The sequence below is a fragment of the Prionailurus bengalensis genome, chromosome B4, assembly GCF_016509475.1.
Source record: "Prionailurus bengalensis isolate Pbe53 chromosome B4, Fcat_Pben_1.1_paternal_pri, whole genome shotgun sequence".
Lineage (NCBI taxonomy): Eukaryota > Metazoa > Chordata > Mammalia > Carnivora > Felidae > Prionailurus > Prionailurus bengalensis.
The window spans coordinates 112,753,710-112,772,523 of record NC_057358.1 but is presented as its reverse complement, the minus strand read 5'-3'; positions in this window follow the sequence as shown (position 1 = coordinate 112,772,523).

The following is an 18,814-nucleotide window of genomic DNA, read 5'->3' as shown; positions in this document are numbered from 1 at the left end:
ATATGACAGACAATATAAACTTTAGAACATCTTTCAGTATTAATAGCATGGGGATATGTCTTTCCAATAGAGTAATACTTCTTTTATTAAAGAAAATCTACTCTTGTACTTACTACATTGTTGTCAAGAGCTGTATCAGAGATTTTTAAAAGGTATATACCCTATAGAGAGGAAAGACCACAGTAAATAATAAACAACAAATAAATAATATATAGTACATCACTAAGCAGAATAATGTCACTGGGTTGGCAAATGAGGGGAAAGGAAAGTTGGAAGTTTAGCAAAAAGAGTAGAGATGTAGGAAAATCAGCAGGAAGGACACTTAGCAGGTGCACAGTCAGAAAGGACTATCTCCACATTAGTGTTTCTCAAAGTGTGATTTATTTTGGACCACTAGGGCTTGATAAAAAGGTAGATACCTGGACCCTAATTCTGCAGATTGCTATTCTTTTTCTGAGGGATTCTTATTTCCTCTGCGCCTGCGGGAATATCACTCTAAAAACTCTTCGGAAGAAGCCAGGGAAGAAAGAATTCCAGCTAACCAACTCAGGAGTTGCCTGAAGTAGGCAGTTAGAGCAGTTGCTGTTTCTCCTGCCTTCAGGTCATTCTCAAGTGAGATGCTCAGGCTGATGGGAAGCAGAGTCTCCTTGCAGACTGCAGTCACCCTAAAAAAAAGGTTAAGTGAGTTTTACCTGAAAAGCCAACGAATTGATCCTAATATGACTTTCCAATCCCCCACAGCTCATCTGAAATCTGACATTCCTTCAGTAAGTGAAATTCTTTAACCCTTTCAGATCATAAAGAGATAAGAGACTGCTGAAAATGACTATGTCTTGTTTTAGGCAACCAACTGTCACCATGGATTAGATGATGTGAAATAAAGAAAAACGAGCTTACGTTGTGATAGAGGAGGGCAGTAAAGACACTTGGAGAGCAGCAGATGACTAGCTTGGTATAGAAGGGAGAAAATGGACATTAGAGAGAGACATAGATTCCACTTTGGAATTTTATGGTGTTGAAAGATGTTGATTCTTCTGCAGTCTAAGGTTCCCATCCTATGAAATGGAGATGGCTATCATGAGCATCAGGGGTGCTGCAAGGATTAAATGTGACGATATTGTCCTGGAGCACTCTAGGTGTTCAATGAAAAATATTTCTTTTTTTTTTCTTTCCTGGATTTGAGAAATGTTTTATCCTTAAAAGACTACAAACAGTTTGGAACGTAGAGAAGAATACGATGTAATCACACTTAAAGTCTTCATATTTTGCTCAGGATATGCCATGCAAATGCAAACTGGAAAATGGCAGGTGGAGAGGATATAAATGAGACTTAAAATATAACCTATCCCTGTGTATTAGCATCATGACCTGGTTCTCATGTGCTACCCATCAGGAAATATGGGATAGCCAATTTTAGAATGAAAGTCCTGACTCAAGCATTTTACTTTAAAAAAAATTATTTTTAAGTAGGCCCAAAGTGGGGTTCGAACTCACAACTCTGAGATCAAGAGTCATTCGCTCTCCAGACTTAACCGGCCAGCTGGTGGCCGATTCAAGCATTTTAAAGGCCAGTATCACCATTTTTTTTTTTTTACTCACGCCCCACTTACTTTTTGATCCTTTCACTTTTAAATCATGCTCCTCATCTAGGATATCAGACTACAGGATTTTTTCCTATACCTAGATCTGCTGAATTTCTTGTCCTCTTCCCTCAATTTTATAACTGCTCTCTCCAACCTCATAGGTAGAGGAGGTATATTGATTTCAAATGAAATATATTACAAACCAAAAGTCCTATAATTCTGTGAAGAATGGGATCTTGGCAATGAATGAATTGGGTGGGTTTTTTGTTTGTTTGTTTGTTTGTTTGTTTTAGATTTTTAAAGCCTGAACTATTTGTCTCACATGCTTTACAATTTACTTTTAATAAGACTGGTTTTTACAGGGAGAAAATTTTGATCCAGAAGCATCTCTGTAAACTGATTGAGATGCCTAGCTTTTGCCCTTGTCCCCAGCCAAGTGCGGTATTTGAAATAAATGTTTTAACCACTGGAGATCACTAAATGCAATAAAAGTTTTAAAAAGGTTAAGTTGTTTGTGAATATAGTACACATACAACAAAATATCCAAAATATATTTAACAGTGATTTATCATGTTGTTCACGTATGTAGTTGGTCATAATTTAAAAGGTATTTAATGGTCAACCACTGGGTATCTTAGTTATAAAGAAGAAGGCATAGTGCTATGAGAATTTATAATAGGAGACACTGATCTTTGGATATAGAAGAGTGAGTGACTTTTAGATGCATTCATAGTAAAATTTGACTTGAAAATATACTGGAGTGAGTAATAGTGTATATACACGAGGATATACAGATCAATGATGTGTAGGTAGATAGGTTTTGCAGTTGTGTAGTATTAATCCAAACCGGCTAACAGAAAGGAACATAGTATAAGCTCATTAAGGGGACATTTGTCACATAAGATCAGGAATCTTCTCTTATGGTTATGAATAGCTGACATTCCTCTCAACCAGTCTCAGAGAATATAAAAATTATGTGTGGTCAAGTAGTATGTTTCTTCCTGTTTGGGTTCTTACCAACCACAACATATATATATATGACCAGCTACTTCTTTCATCCATCTGTCTCAACCAAATACATCCAACGTTCAAACCATTACTCATGTCAGTGAGTCAGGATAATAATTAGCATATGGATTTTTAGGAGACATATTATTGATGTACAAATCCCTGTTTTGACATTAAGATCTTGGACAGTTTATATATTTCTTTGTATGGCAGTTTTCTCTAAAAATTAAAAAAAAATACTCTAATGAAACTTACTTCATGGAACTGTTGAGAGAAGTAAATGAGCTACTACCTGTAAAGTGATTAGGAAAATGCCGTACCTCAGACCTACTGGCTTCCACTCATCCAGTCAATGTTGTGGTGGCCATATTAGGAGTCTTATATGTGATACTAAGATCTAGACCATAGGTATTTTCTTAGAATATATCTAGCTACACTAAACAAGGCTGGAGGAGGACAAAGTTTCAGAGTAGAAATTATGATTTTCATCTTCAGCATATTTATTTTTAGCTGACTTTGAGGTATCCAAGTGAATGTTTTGAGACATCTGTGAGATAGACTGTTTGGCATTTGGAGGAGGTCAGGAATAGAGATAGAAATTAATGCTGATAATACAGAGGCAAAAGGAAACCACTGGTGTGGATGAATTCACTCATGGAGGAAGTAAGCAATGATGTTTCCCAAGAAAAAAAGATTCTATAGTGAGAATTAGCATATAAGCAGTTTATTAGAGAGCACTTTTAGGATCAAAATAATATGAAAGAAAAAAGTCTGGAATGGAAAGCATGAGAAGTTGGACTATGATGAAGTATGAAAGGCCTCAGGTCACATCACAGGGATGCTAAAATTAGAACAGAATTTCAGAATCGTCCAAAAGTAAGGAAAGGTTTCAGGCCATTGTAGTCCTGTGTTGGCCAGTCATTAATTGAAGTTTTATCCAACACACGAGGGCTCTCTGTGCATCCCCCAGAGCTGGGGGAATGGGTGCTACCATGCTGGATTTGGGAAGCAAGTGACCACATCAACCACAAGTGAAAGAAAAAAAGGTGTTAAGATCAACCCTTGAAGATCTCCAGCTTTTAAAAAATCCAGGAGGTGAAGATAATTCAGGAAAGCAGAATTAGAAAGGAGGGTAGGCCAGATAAATAATCTGTCATTAGCAAATACATTTCAATGAACAATGGAGAAAACAATTTCTACCCCCCAAAAATTCACACACTAGGGCAGTGTTCCTCCAAACATGGTTATGGACCAGAGGAATTAGAATCCATAGTGCACTTCAGTCCTCTTACATAAAAATCTTCCTGGGCAGATCTCAGGATCTACTTTTTTTCTCCCTCAAAATAGACTATTTTTTTAACAACTATTTCAAGTGTACCGAAAAATTGGGAAGATCAGTAGAAAAATCCCTCTATACCCCTCACATATCTTCCCCTATTATGAACATCTACATTAATACAGTATGTTTGTTACAACAGATGAACCTATGTTGGCATATTAATTTTAAAGTCCATGCTTTATCAGATTTCTTTAACTTTTCCCTCTTCTATCTGTCCCAACATCCTGCATTACATATAATTGTTACATCTCGTTAGGCTCCTCCCGGTCATGAATGTTCCTCAGACTTTCTCTTTCATTGACTTTCACAATTTCCAGGAACACTAGGAAAGTATGATATACAACACACCGACAATGGCACACTTGAAATTTATCTGATATTGTTCTCATAGGTAGACTGAGGTTCAAAGTTTGAGGGGACAAAATGAAAGAGATTAATTCCAATTTACATCACATATCTAGGATACATATTGTCAACATGACTTATGACTGTGGATGTTGACCTTGATCACCTGGCTGAGGTACTGTTTATCAGGTTTCTTCCACCATAAAATTACTTTTTCCCTCTTTTTTCATACTGTGCTCATTGGAAGGGAGTCACAATGCTCCCACCGCACTTAAACCCATATCTCTTAGGGCAGAGTATCTACATAAGTTACTTGGAATTCTTTTTTTTTTTTTTTTTTTTAATTTTTTTTCAATGTTTATTTATTTTTGGGACAGAGAGAGACAGAGCATGAACGGGGGAGGGTCAGAGAGAGAGGGAGACACAGAATCGGAAGCAGGCTCCAGGCTCTGAGCCATCAGGCCAGAGCCTGACGCGGGGCTCGAACTCCCGGACCGGGGAGATCGTGACCTGGCTGAAGTCGGACGCTTAACCGACTGCGCCACCCAGGCGCCCCAAGTTACTTGGAATTCTTATGCATGGACGATTTGTCTGTTCTCTTCCATTTCACTAGCTTACTCAATCATTTACTTATATCAGTATAAACTTACGGATATTTATTTATTTATTTTTTTAGCAATAAAGCTAACATTTATTGATTATATATGTTAGGCAATGTGCTAAACACTTTACATGCTTTGTTTCACTTAATGCTCATAACAAACTTGTAAACAAGTAATAGCAATATCTCTATTTTACAGACAAAGAAACATGTAAAAGAAACAGAAGTAAACATTGCCTAAAGTACAAGATTACCATCACTAGTAGTATTAAGTCTATCAGAGAGTTATTAAACACTTATTTTATACCAATAAGTATTCTAAAAATTCTTCCTATATTCACTCATTCAATTCTGCTGGTAATATTATTCTCATTTTACAGACGACAGTATAAATGTCAGTGCCCGTGTCTAAAACTAATAAGCAGATCCTACTGCTTATTTAACTTTTGGACTAAGCTAGTCATATATTTAAACTTTGGACTAGGCTAGACATGTACTATTTTCCCATGGACCCACCAGCGAAAAATACCCTCAAATCTCTGTGTGCCAGTCAATCTACCTGATCATCAATTTAAGGCTGTTTCCATGGCAGTGCTGATTGAAGAGGTTTTGATAAATAAAGAATAATGGTATCAAATCTTGCAGTTAATTAATATCCTTAACATATTACTAACTCTTACAGATCTTGTGAAAAGAATGATAGTTAAAGCAAGGGACAATTTATGTGAAATTTATATCTTTTTTTTTATGAAATGTATTGACAAATTGGTTTCCATACAACCCCCAGTGCTCATCCCAAAAGGTGCCCTCCTCAATACCCATCACCCACCCTCTCCTCCCTCCCACCCCCATCAACCCTCAGTTTCTTCTCAGTTTTTAAGAGTCTCTCATGCTTTGGCTCTCTCCCACTCTAACCTCTTTTTCTTTTTTTTCCTTCCCCTCCCCCATGGGTTCCTGTTAAGTTTCTCAGGATCCACATAAGAGTGAAACCATATGGTATCTGTCTTTCTCTGTATGGCTTATTTCACTTAGCATCACACTCTCCAGTTCCATCCATGTTGCTACAAAAGGCCATATTTCATTTTTTCTCATTGCCACGTAATATTCCATTGTGTATATAAACCACAATTTCTTTATCCATTCATCAGTTGATGGACATTTAGGCTCTTTCCATAATTTGGCTATTGTTGAGAGTGCTGCTACAAACACTGGGGTACAAGTGGCCCTATGCATCAGTACTCCTGTATCCCTTGGATAAATTCCTAGCAGTGCTATTGCTGGGTCATAGGGTAAGTCTATTTTTAATTTTCTGAGGAACCTCCACACTGCTTTCCAGAGCGGCTGCACCAATTTGCATTCCCACCAACAGTGCAAGAGGATTCCCGTTTCTCCACATCCTCTCCAGCATCTATAGTCTCCTGATTTGTTCATTTTGGCCACTCTGACTGGCGTAAGGTGATACCTGAGTGTGGTTTTGATTTGTATTTCCCTGATAAGGAACGACGCTGAACATCTTTTCATGTGCCTGTTGGCCATCCGGATGTCTTCTTTAGAGAAGTGTCTATTCATGTTTTCTGCCCATTTCTTCACTGGGTTATTTGTTTTTCGGGTGTGGAGTTTGGTGAGCTCTTTATAGATTTTGGATACTAGCCCTTTGTCCGATATGTCATTTGCGAATATCTTTTCCCATTCCGTTGGTTGCCTTTTAGTTTTGTTGGTTGTTTCCTTTGCTGTGCAGAAGCTTTTTATCTTCATAAGGTCCCAGGAATTCACTTTTGCTTTTAATTCCCTTGCCTTTGGGGATGTGTCGAGTAAGAGATTGCTACGGCTGAGGTCAGAGAGGTCTTTTCCTGCTTTCTCCTCTAAGGTTTTGATGGTTTCCTGTCTCACATTTAGGTCCTTATCCATTTTGAGTTTATTTTTGTGAATGGTGTGAGAAAGTGGTCTAGTTTCAACCTTCTGCATGTTGCTGTCCAGTTCTCCCAGCACCATTTGTTAAAGAGGCTGTCTTTTTTCCATTGGATGTTGTTTCCTGCTTTGTCAAAGATGAGTTGGCCATACGTTTGTGGGTCTAGTTCTGGGGTTTCTATTCTATTCCATTGGTCTATGTGTCTGTTTTTGTGCCATACGGATATTTATTTTATACTTTGGGTTGTAACCTAATCCTATGTTACTTGGTTTGCTCAAATTATTTCAGCTTGGTCACTGGGAGCTCCTTCAACTGTCTTCTATGCCCCTTTGAGAGTCTCATTAAAGTGGGTTTTATTGTTTCTTCTTTTTTAGCACTTTCTTACTTTCTGGCACAATAAGATGCTCTGGGCCCACCCATTTTGCCCCAGGTGAAGAAGCAGCCAGTTCTCTGAGGAGCCATGTTTCCTTTTATTGGAGAATAGCATCAGGCACCAAGATCTCCATGCTAGGTGAGCTCATCGCTTCTGGGGTGCCATTTCTTTTAGGTACACTCACCTGACAGAACAAGACAACATACGTTCATATTTACCTGCGTATATACACGTATCTGTAAGTCTTTTAATAGGTAACCATCTGTATCTAAAGCTATTAAGCCAAATATATTAAGCTAAATATGAGTGCTTACTGGTATCTCCAACTCTATTCCATCTCCACATGAGTCATTCCAGGCTCTTCTCCTTGCTTACCTGTAAATTCCCACTCCAATAGTGAGAAATCTGGCTCCTACCATCCACTATCCATTTATTTAATTGTTCAACTCAAATATACATATAAAGCACTATCAGAATTGTTAACGTGTACCCTCTATCACACACATTTTCATAACAAGCTTCTCAGCTGCTTCTTGTACATATCGAAGTGTTATGATATGTTAGCCACATTGAATAAATGATTCCTGAATCTAATTACATACACATTTGTCTTCCTTTATAAGATTAAAACTTCTGTCTTCTTAAAAGGATCATAATTTTGCATTTTTTTTGTATTTTAAATATTTAATACTAAGCATTAAAATTAAATGTGGTTTATGTTAACTTTGACTTGAGACCAGTCGGTAATAAAAGAGAGGTAAATAGCCTTAGCAACAATCACAATAACAATTTTTTCTGCATTTCATCTCTTTTTGTTAATAACGACTCATGGATTTCTCATTTTGAATGTAATTAGGTGATATTATCCATCTCTGCAGACTCTCCTTATTAATAGCACTAAATGTAATTTACTAAGAAATATAAAAAGTGAGCAGTTCACTGACTAACAGAAGAAATACTTGAGTCCATCTTTAGGATTTAGCTAGCAGTGACCTACATAAACTAGCTTAAGGGGGAACAACAGGCAGAGGTGGTTTGGATTAGGGCCATCTCACGGGAACCCAGGGGAGGAAGCGGGCAGGCCTCACAAGAATGCTGAAATGAAGGACTTCAGGGCCATCTTGACTTTTGTTTCCACATCTCTGTTCTCTCTGTACATTCTTTATTTTTCTCCCTGGCCTCTCTGGTTCCTATGTCTGATAAAAGATGGCTATTGTATGCTTCCTGAACTTGTGCTTTACCGGTACACCCACCCCAAACAACAATCTTTTCCAGGTACACACTTTTCAGTCAGAAATTGACCAGTCTCTGAATTAATCCACTGAGTCCATAAGCAGAAGGGGTGCACTGAGCTCCGTGGCTGCCAAGGTTGATGGCTGCGGGGGAGCCAGGGCAAAGAAATGGTAGCTGTGACTGGCCAGTAGCTCCAAAAGTATCCACTGCAAAACTGAATTCAGTGTTGAACCTGGAAGTGTGTTTGTGAATAAAGTAACACTCGTACCCGAATCAAAATGATAGGCTGATTTCTACTTTCTGAAAGTTAGTACGTCTATTGCCTGAGCCATTTCTCTGGTACGTTATTTTGTCCGATATCTTTTCACTTAATTTCTGTAACATTAAATTCATTCATTCTTGATGAGTCATCTCCAGGGTCAGTCTCTCCACGTTCACCAAATTGCTATTCCCAAACACCTATCTGGGAGTGAGAATGGTTGCTCTCAGAGTTCCCATAAACTAAAAAATTGCCCAGGGTGATTCCTCATTATGTGCATTATCCCAGAGGATAAACACCCCGGCCTTCCCATGCTTCTCAAATCTCACATTTTCTACTCCTGGAACATTTACTGATCATAAAATTGCCATTATTCTAATACCTTGGAGATTCAGAGAGCCCAGCTGAACTCAGTGGGTATCTAAAAAGAATAAAATAAAGGTCAACACAGACACAGCACAGTACCTATGCAAATACACCTTTAGAATTACTTTTCTCACTTCAGGCAATGTTTTGTGATTGAATCCCTCAAGTGAGAGAAGAATTAACCTGTGTGGTTTACAACTTAAAGTATGCTCTTTAAGAGATACTGAAATGTGAGGAACACATATACTTTTCCACAAGATGAGTTAAAAAAAGCCAACTGTGTGGTTTTGTCCCATCAAAAGATAGTGGAAACTTACCTTCCTATCTCCCACTTGACTTAAAAAAAATATTGAGTGCTGTAGAAGTTATATAATGTGTTCTTTCATGCCTAAAAAAAAGCGATCTCTTCACTTTTCACCAACTTCCTTTTTTTAATTTCTAGAGTTTACCCAGTTCCCAGTCAGGCAAGACAGCATATTCACTAACAGACAACAGAGCTGTACTGTTAAGCCACAAATGCCCAGTTTTTGATGTCAGATACACGGTGCACAGTAGTACATTCATAGAGAGTATATTGGCCCTAAAAGGTTTTATTATTGAGCCTTCAAATTGCTCATTTTTTTGAGCCCTTGGATACCATCAAGACTCATCCATTTAATGTCAACTAATTTATTAATGTGACTATTTTTAAGGCCAGTGCTAAGGATGATGCTCTTTTGAAATTAACACTAGGCTAATACATAAATGTATGTTCACCCAAGCTGGAACAACTCAAAACCAACTAGACCCTTCCTGGAGAGGGAGGCAGAGAGACAGCTAAAGGGAAGGGGGCAGGGAGTGGGATTAGACAATGGTCTTTCTGAAACAACAAGAGTTAAAAATCTGTATAGTGACACATGGAATATATTACTTACATCCATTTTTAAGCCTGAGTACAGTGAATCATATGGATGGACAGTTTTGCTGGCAGCAAATATAGAGAGACCTCAAGGCAGCAAGTATATGCTAAATATAAGGTCCTAGGGGAATATAGTAATAATTATACATGGGCACTAGTCTTAAAGAACATAATAATGACACTAAAAGTAATGTCAACTTCTTCAATTAATACTTATTAAATGAAATTCATTTTCCATTTTTTAAAGGTAAGAGCCAAAATATTATGTATTCATTGGTACTGGCAACCATGACAGGAGAAAAATTTAAGATTAGCATACTAAGAGAAATCAATAAAGATAAAAATGTATTGCTAACTGTATTTATAGGGTTCCTAAGCATTAAAGAAAGGGAAGGTGATGAAAAGTGGGGGAATCTCTATTTTAGGCATATATGAATTCATTATGTAACTCCTGCAGCATTGAAATTTTAAAATTTGCATATAGTGTCACTTGCCAGAAGCAGATATTTTATGCATAACCACAGATGGAAGCTGTTAGCTGGAATTTTGTCTTTAGTTTATCATCATTAGATATTAATTGGAATGGATCAGTACCTACCTGCAGGCTCTTACAAGGAGAAGAAAAGGGCAAAGTTAATCAGTTCGTAGATCACAGTTCAAACGGGTATAAGGAGAACATCACAAGTCATGGGAAATATTTGGCATATACTCTTTAAAATTAAATTGGCTATGCTTGATTAATTGCAGAGTGTATAAAAGGAAAATCTGGTACTCTAAGAAGCTAAAGTCAGGTATACAGAAGAGATGAGAGTTCATCACACTCTTGTACCAGTTCTGGAATGATCCCCCTGAAAACCTACCAAAATGGAGGCAAGACAGAACATTGGCCCAACATTGGCAATCTTGGAAGTATTTGTAATATTAAAATTCACAAGTATTCTTTATTAAGCTATTGTTCACCCTACAGTATATATTATATATAATCATTTTATTACCAAGATGGAGAAGGTTTTTTTTTTTTCTTAAGGACTGCTCTATGTAAAATGTTTAGTGTCTTCTTTACTATCTTATATTTAAGCAACCTCAGTGTAAAGGGAAGGAGATTTAAGGACAAAAAAATGAAAAATGAAGAAAGTTAGGGCACAAGTGAGGAAGGAGGATGTATTATTATTTTTTGGCTTCTGGTTTTATATAGTAACTTGGAGGGCTTTGCTTCAGGAAGTCCAAATTCTGACCTCATAATTTCTTCACTCTGCGCCAGTCAGATGCTAAGTTCTATACTTCACAGGGGTCTTAGGAGCATCAAATAAGATCATAAATTCTGAAGCGCCACTCAGACGGCACATTAAAAATCATTTTTCAAGCTTATGTGAGAGTAGAAGAGGTGGAAGAGAAAGATATATTCAAAATGAGGAGAAGTGTTCCAGATTAATTGGTAGGAAAGGGAGAGATGACATAAAGAAAAGAATCTTCACATGCCATTTGTCATCAAACTGCCATTTTCTGCAGCTGGTTTCTGCTTTCTTCTTCTGGCAGAGGTTGGCATTGGTAGACCAAACTTCATTTATTCATTTCCTTGACGGTGTGTGTGGGTCAATGGAGTTCTTAAAGAAAGGAGCAGAGGAATATGATTGACAGATGTAGGCAGTCTCTCTGGTAAAGTCTGTCCTGGAAGAAAGCAAATGGAAAGTTTTGGGGTGCCTGTGTGGCTCAGTGCATTAAGCATCTGACACTTGATTTTGTCTCAGGTCATGATCTCAGGGTCGTGATATTGAGTCCCATGTAGGGCCCGCACTGGGCTCCCACTGGGCTCTGTGCTAAATGTGGAGCCTGCTTAAGATTCTCTCTCTCTCTCTCTCTCTCTCTCTCTCTCTGTCTCTCTACCTCTCTCTCTCTCCCTCTCTCTCTCTCTCTCCCCCTCTTAAAAAAAAAGGAAAGTTTTGACAATTTTATATACCTCTCAACTATCAGTTCCTCGGTAGAAAAATAGCTCTCTTGTATACAATAACGTTGAGAGTCATCCAGTTGTTTCCCAAGTTTAAGTTTTTGAGCATTGGCTTTATTAAATGAGCCAATGAGTAACAAGTGTGTTCTTGGTATTACTAGTCAATAAGTGAGAGAGTGAGACTAAAGGAATTTAGTACAGCCTTACCCTGAAAAATTTGCAAATTTTTAGAAAATATGACAAATTATACAAATGATAAACGAAGTGAATGTCACACAAAACTATATACGCTATTTTCCAAGTGCCAAATTATATGGAGGCGGCTATGAAACACCATCAGAAATCATAAAGGAAAGGGTGAGGAAGGGCAAAGTGCTCTGTGGTCCCTTACAACTTTTATTTTTTATTTATTTTTTTCCCTTACAACTTTTTAAAACAGGGAGGAACTTAGAAATGAACTACGTAAATCCTTGTGTGTACAAAAAGACTCCAAGCTTATAATGTGGCTTAGTTAGACATGAAGCCAAAACTGGAATCCTAATTTTCAACACTTTAGGCACCCTGTATTAAGCAAAACTTTACCTTGGCAGTGAAGGACGGGCATGCTTTGGATTACAAGAGGAACGAATATTTTAGGCAAGCAACTGAGTGAACTATAAAAAGAACAGTTGTAGTATCTGACTATATTGTGTTATATCAATGGATCTATTATGCAAGTGGTTTTACTGATCTAGAGGATTTATTACATAAATAAATAACTTTAACCACAAATACATACCTGCTGGATTAAAAACATGTAGATAATTTACCCATGCAAAGAATCCTATTTTACACTTTGGTCCTTTACAAGTCTAGAAGAGTAGATGGCAGATACATTAGTAACCTTACAATCAGTACTTTTGACTCACAAAGAATGATTGTGAATTACAGTAGTCCCCCTACCCCCTTCCACAGTTTTGCTTTCTGAAGTTTGAGTTACTCTGATCAATGAGGTCCTGAGGCAGATGATCCTCCTGACATAGAAACGGAAGGTCAATATTAGCTTAAAACTAGGTTAACGATGGTTACATCATTCACCCTACTTAACCTCTTCACGAAGGCGTTTTATCATCTCACATCATCAAGGGTAAGTACAGTGCAATCAGATATTCTGAGAGAGATTTGACCTCACATAACCTTTATTATATAGTATATTGTTATAATTATTCTAGTTTACTATTAGTTTATTATTAGTTATTATTATTAATCTCTGGGCCTAATTTATAAATAAGACTTTGTCATAGGGATGTTCGTATAGGATAAGGCATAGTATACATAGGGTTCCAGGGTGCCTGGCTGGCTCAGTTTGTTAAGCCTCTGACTCGTGATTTCGGCTCAGATCATGATCTCGTGGTTCATGAGATTGAGCTCCTGCTGACAGCACAGAACCTGCCTGGGATTCTCTCTCTCCCTCTCTCTCTGCCCCATCTCCCTTTGCTATCTCTCTCTCTTCAAAATAATAAATCAACATAAAAAAATTACATAAGGTTCCATAGTATCTACAGTTTTAGGCATCTGCTGGGGGTTCTTGGAAGGCATCCCTCCCTCTGTTGTGGATAAGGGGAGACTACTCCAATATCTTTGGAGATTGAATTTCCAGCCTTCAGACCACCCTAAAGAAGTTACGCAACCTTGACACTCTCAGCTGAAAAGGAGAGGTAAATAATCTCAGATTCCCCAAGTCATTATTCCAAATTTACAAAGGAAAATCTGTGTGAGCAATGGAGAAACATCATTTGTGAGCTAATATTTGAAGGAAGAGCAGTGTAATACAGTCTTAAATGCTTACTTTATATCTACTTAAGACTACTTTTTCCCTTTAATTTCTAGTTGTTTAAAATTCTTGTCATGATTTTGATCCTGTTTTCATGGATTTTCTGTTGGTTCAGAAAACATTTGTTTAGCACACACTCTGGCTGAAACACTGTGTTAGGTGCTGAAAATAAGGAGATGAGAAACAGCCTTTTCCTGATTTACAGAGAAAAGCACAAAAAATAAGGCACCTTTCATGATCTGTTATACTCAAGGTTCTTAATTACTTTGAATGCTACTTAATTCAATGCTCATAAAAATCTGTAAACTATTACACATTTATAAAAGAGGAACTGAAACATATCTGGTATAGAGGAAAAATCACAAAAAAATAGAAAAGAATGTATAACATATAATACAAGGAGAAAATGACTTTATATTTTAAAAAAATCTGAAATGATTGTCTTTCTTTTCCCATTTTTTGTTGAATTTAAACTTATAAAATTTACAAATTCAATTTAAACTTAAAAAAATTCCCTGAAAATGATTTATATGCTGAAATGTTCACATTTAAATAAATTATCTGAAAATAAGTAAGTGCATTTTACTTATTTCCCCGATTGTTTTTGGAAAGACTTCTGCTTGGGGCACTGAGTAAGCTTTTACAGTGCAGTGAATACATGTAAACTATTCATTTATATATTTAAAAAACACAAAAGAAAACAGAATTACTGCAAGTTTAATTAGCACACAAGCTGTTTAGCCTTTGGTTCTGTGCTGACTGACAAACTCTTAGTCATCCTTAAAGACTTATCTCAAAAGCTTATTCAATTGTCAACACATTTTATGAGTATGAGTCATATAGCTCTGTTAGATTTTGAGAAAACAAGATGAAAAGGTAAGGTCCTTGACCTCAAGATGTTACTGATTTAAAAAAATACATAATAACAGTGTCAAAGACAAAAAAGAGTAAAAAAAAACCACTTTTAATTATCCAAATATGAGATTTAATGTAAGGAAATAGAAGCATAAAAATTTATTGGGAAGTGTGGTGGAATTAGTCCCCTCCAAAGGACTTCTGCAGATAATCTGGGAGTGAAGGGTTTCCAGGGGCCAGCTCTTAAAGGGTCTGTTTCAGTTGGGAGCCTCCCACCCCATCCCCATCTGTGGTCCCACCATTCCTGGGGCAGCCATGTCTGGTGATTGAGCCAAGAGTGGTTATAGAGCTGAGCCATTTTAACCCAATGTGAAACAACTTTAATAGTCAGTAATCCCTCCAGAGGACTCCCCCTATTGGAATGGCTAAAACTGTTTCAGGTCTGCATGGAAGTTTGACTTCTTTTCTTTCCCCTACACCGCTCCTTCCCTCCTCGTCCTCCTTTAGTGGATCCTGGATAAACATCTTGCATCCTAAATCTGGTCTCAGAGTCATTCTGGAAAACGCCTACTTGGATAAAAGGACTGGGGGAATCTGAAGTCAGAAAAGTTGCCATGTAAGTTCTCAATGTGTAATGTCAAAGCCTGTTTTTCTGTGTTCATCTTCATTGAACCTGTCTGGCAGAAGTTATTAGTGACTTCCTTGTTGCTGACCAGTGTGCTTCTTTCCTTTATTGAACCTACAGGGATGGATGCTACTGACTCCCTTTTCTCAAACTTGTTGATTCCTTGTCTGGTTGGTGATTAAGTGTATGCATATAAACTCTGTCTCAAGTCCCACCATTCCACCAATGAACTGTGAGATCTGGGACATTATACTTAGCATCTCTGTTACCTTAGTATCTCTGGTCTGTAAAATGCTGATAACCTTTGTATCTATTTTATGAGGCTGCTGTGATGATTAAATGTATAGAATATACATTTATACCTTGTGTACCATTTCAACTGTTGCTCCTTCTACCTCTCTGACAGTTCCTTCTGAGCCTATCCCCATTCTTTCTTTTTGCCCCAATCCCTCTTTAAACTGTGAGGCTGTCTTTACTTGACTCTTTTTCCGTATCCAGGAATATCTGAAGAAGAAAACTCTGGAAAAATTATAATAAAAAATTGGAGAAATATTTTAACACAACTCTCAATAAATATTTTTGTCTTCTCAATTTTTGTTTGCCCATGTGCAGATAACAAAACAAATGTTGCAGAATTTCTGTGTGTAGATGGTATGGTTTGTGCTCGCCTTGTTCTGACACAGTCTTTCATTGCTCTGTGCAAAAAAATCACTATTTATTAAGGATTAGAGGAATATAAATTATAGTTTAAAATAGGTAATAACTAGCTTAGAGAAGAACTTTTTCAAAAGAATTCAAATTTTTTTTAAGAAAGCTTGCTAAAACCCTTACTTGCAAAATTCCATCCTGTAACACAGCTAGTGTTTGAAGAGCACGTGAATAAACCATCAATTAACACGATTATTAAAATAATGCATCTGAATATAATTTTATTTCTAGAAAATCACTATCATGTTAATCTTTGAATGATTATTTCAGTGAAAAACAGTGTTGCAAACATCCACTTCATGCGTCTTTGGCCTTTACCTTTTTGACTCAAAGCCTTGGAATTTCTTTCTTTCTCCCCAATTTGATAGGTCTTTTTTTTTATTATTTAAGTTTATTTATTTTGAGAGACAGAAAGAGCAGAGGAGGGGCAGAGAGAAAGGGAGAGAGAGAATCCCAGGCAGTCTCCGTGCTATCCTTGCAGAGCCTGATGCAGGGCTTGAACCCATGAATCATGAGATCATGACCTGAGCGGAAAGCAAGAGTCAGATGCTTTACCGACTAAGCCATGCAGGTGCCCCAACCAAATTTGATGGTTCTAAAGTCAAGGTTTTGCTTCAATACATATGTAACGCTTTCAGGGTAAAATATTATCATTTTGGAAATCATTTGATTTTAATTGGATATATTATTACTCAGTTTAGACTGGAGTGTTCCATCTTAATCTAATTTCTGAATTTCAGATGACTGTCATGGTAATAAAGACACAGGGAGGGGGGAATTGTGGGCAATCCCAAGGTTGCAGGATTTCAGGTTTCTGTTTAGTTGGTTCCCTATGTTTACTGAAATCAGCTCTTAATACTGCTCGTTTCTGGATGCCTCCGATCTTCAAAGTAGAGGAATTTAGGCATATTTAGAAATCAATTTTATTTTGTGTACTGAAAAGCAGGTTGATATTGCTAAAGGGATGCACTAACAGGGAGATAACAGTATTTTCATCTTTTGTATCATTTGGCAGGTATTGTTCTAGAAGCCAAAGTTTGCATCGTTCTAAAAGGTGATAATTATAATTCATTCCTCATGCATACGTTTAGCACTTAAAATGACTAAACTCACATTCCAAGTTGAATTCCATAGTTTTCTTCTTTGCATAAGACAGCCAGTAATTTTTGAGTGTCCAATAAATCACTCATTTTACCTATATTTATACCTCCCTAACCATAAAGAGTCTTTGGAAAATAAACCTTAGACCATGCACAAAACACAAATCACAGAGAATGTGACCACAAATGCAAAGTGAGGTGCAGAGTTGAGAAATTATCCCACAGATTCAATGCCTCCTAAATATACAGCTAGTAATCAACCTGTCCTTTGTCCCCTGACCTTTCACTCACCTCTCTGCACCAGTTGGACGTGCACCAACTCATCACCACACTCGCTCTTCTCCTGTAACAATCACGCATTGCCATCTATCAAGCTGGTATAATAAAAACTGTGCAGAAACACTTGGCATACTTTGTTTCTTCTATTCCTTTGAATAACTGGAGTTAAGTAGTATTTTACGATTAGGAAAACACTTGCAGAGATTTGACCTTTCTTAACTAAGGGCACAAAGATACTAAATAGCAGAGGGGATTCAACTTTGGTGGGTGTCTGTTTCATCTCTCCAGGGGTCGGCCATCAATCTATAAGGCATCATTGAAGACTCAGGACTCAAATAACCAAAAAAGTTAGATAAAATATCTAACTTAAAATTTCACAGCCTAGGGACGCCTGGGTGGCTCAGTCGGTGAAGTGTCCGACTTCGGCTCAGGTCATGATCTCACAGTTTGTGAGTTCGAGCCCCGCGTCGGGCTCTGTGCTGACAGCTCAGAGCCTGGAGCCTGCTTCGGATTCTGTGTCTCAATCTCTCTCTGCCCCTCCCCGATTTGCGTTCTGTCTCTCTCTGTTTCTCAAAAATAAATACTTGTAAAAAAAAAAAATCACAGCTTAAAAGAATGCACAGTTTTCTTCTATCCAAAGCACTTACGTACATCAGTGTGAGTGTGGTGAATTGTAGCCCAAATTGTATCTATGACATTGGTTATTTTGCTAAATATTTTTAAGTACTAAGATAATGTCTCATTGCACAATTATATTTCATTAGATAGCAAGAAAAATCTTGGACTTGGCTTTAGAATATAGTGCATTTTTTTCTTTCAATCTTCTTTCTTCAAAGTTCATCACATTATAGTTAGAAAACTACTCACATATTTCAGATGTGGTCAAGATTCATGTATGTGTGTGTGAGTGTGTATGCATATGTATACATATATGTACACACACCTATATTGCATGCATATAAATAATGTGCATACATATCTATGAGCCTATCTATTGCATGTGTATGCACCATATTTCTTATAAGAAATATTTTTGATCAATAGAGCATTAAATATTACAAAAATAAGAAAAAATCAGAAAGCCAATGCTCTTTACGACAGTCCTGGGCATTAAAATGGAAAATAAACTCTAAAAAATGAAATTAAAGGAAAGATGTTATCACCATGAATTTAAGGTGAACATAACTTGTCTCTGTTTGCAGATGTCAAATGATACATTTTACATTTATAGTGAAGCAGAAAAATTATCAAAAATCTTTTAAGTGTACACAACAAAGGAAATTTCGGTTGCAAAACAATTGCTTTATATTTGGTTTTTGCAATCTCATGACATTTTAGCCCTGATTACCCATCTGGACATTCTCTTTAAAAAAGAAAAGAAAAAGTAAGAATCTTAGCACCTCATAATAAATTACTAAAAGTGATTTGTTTTTTCTTTGTTTGCTTTAAAAAACTATTGCGCTCCAAAAGGTTTTCATGCCAACAGGAAAAACTGACCTCCTCCTCTCTCCCTCCCTCCCTTAATTCCTTTCAATAATACTAACTTGTGCCTTGTGAACCAACCCCATGTCTTGG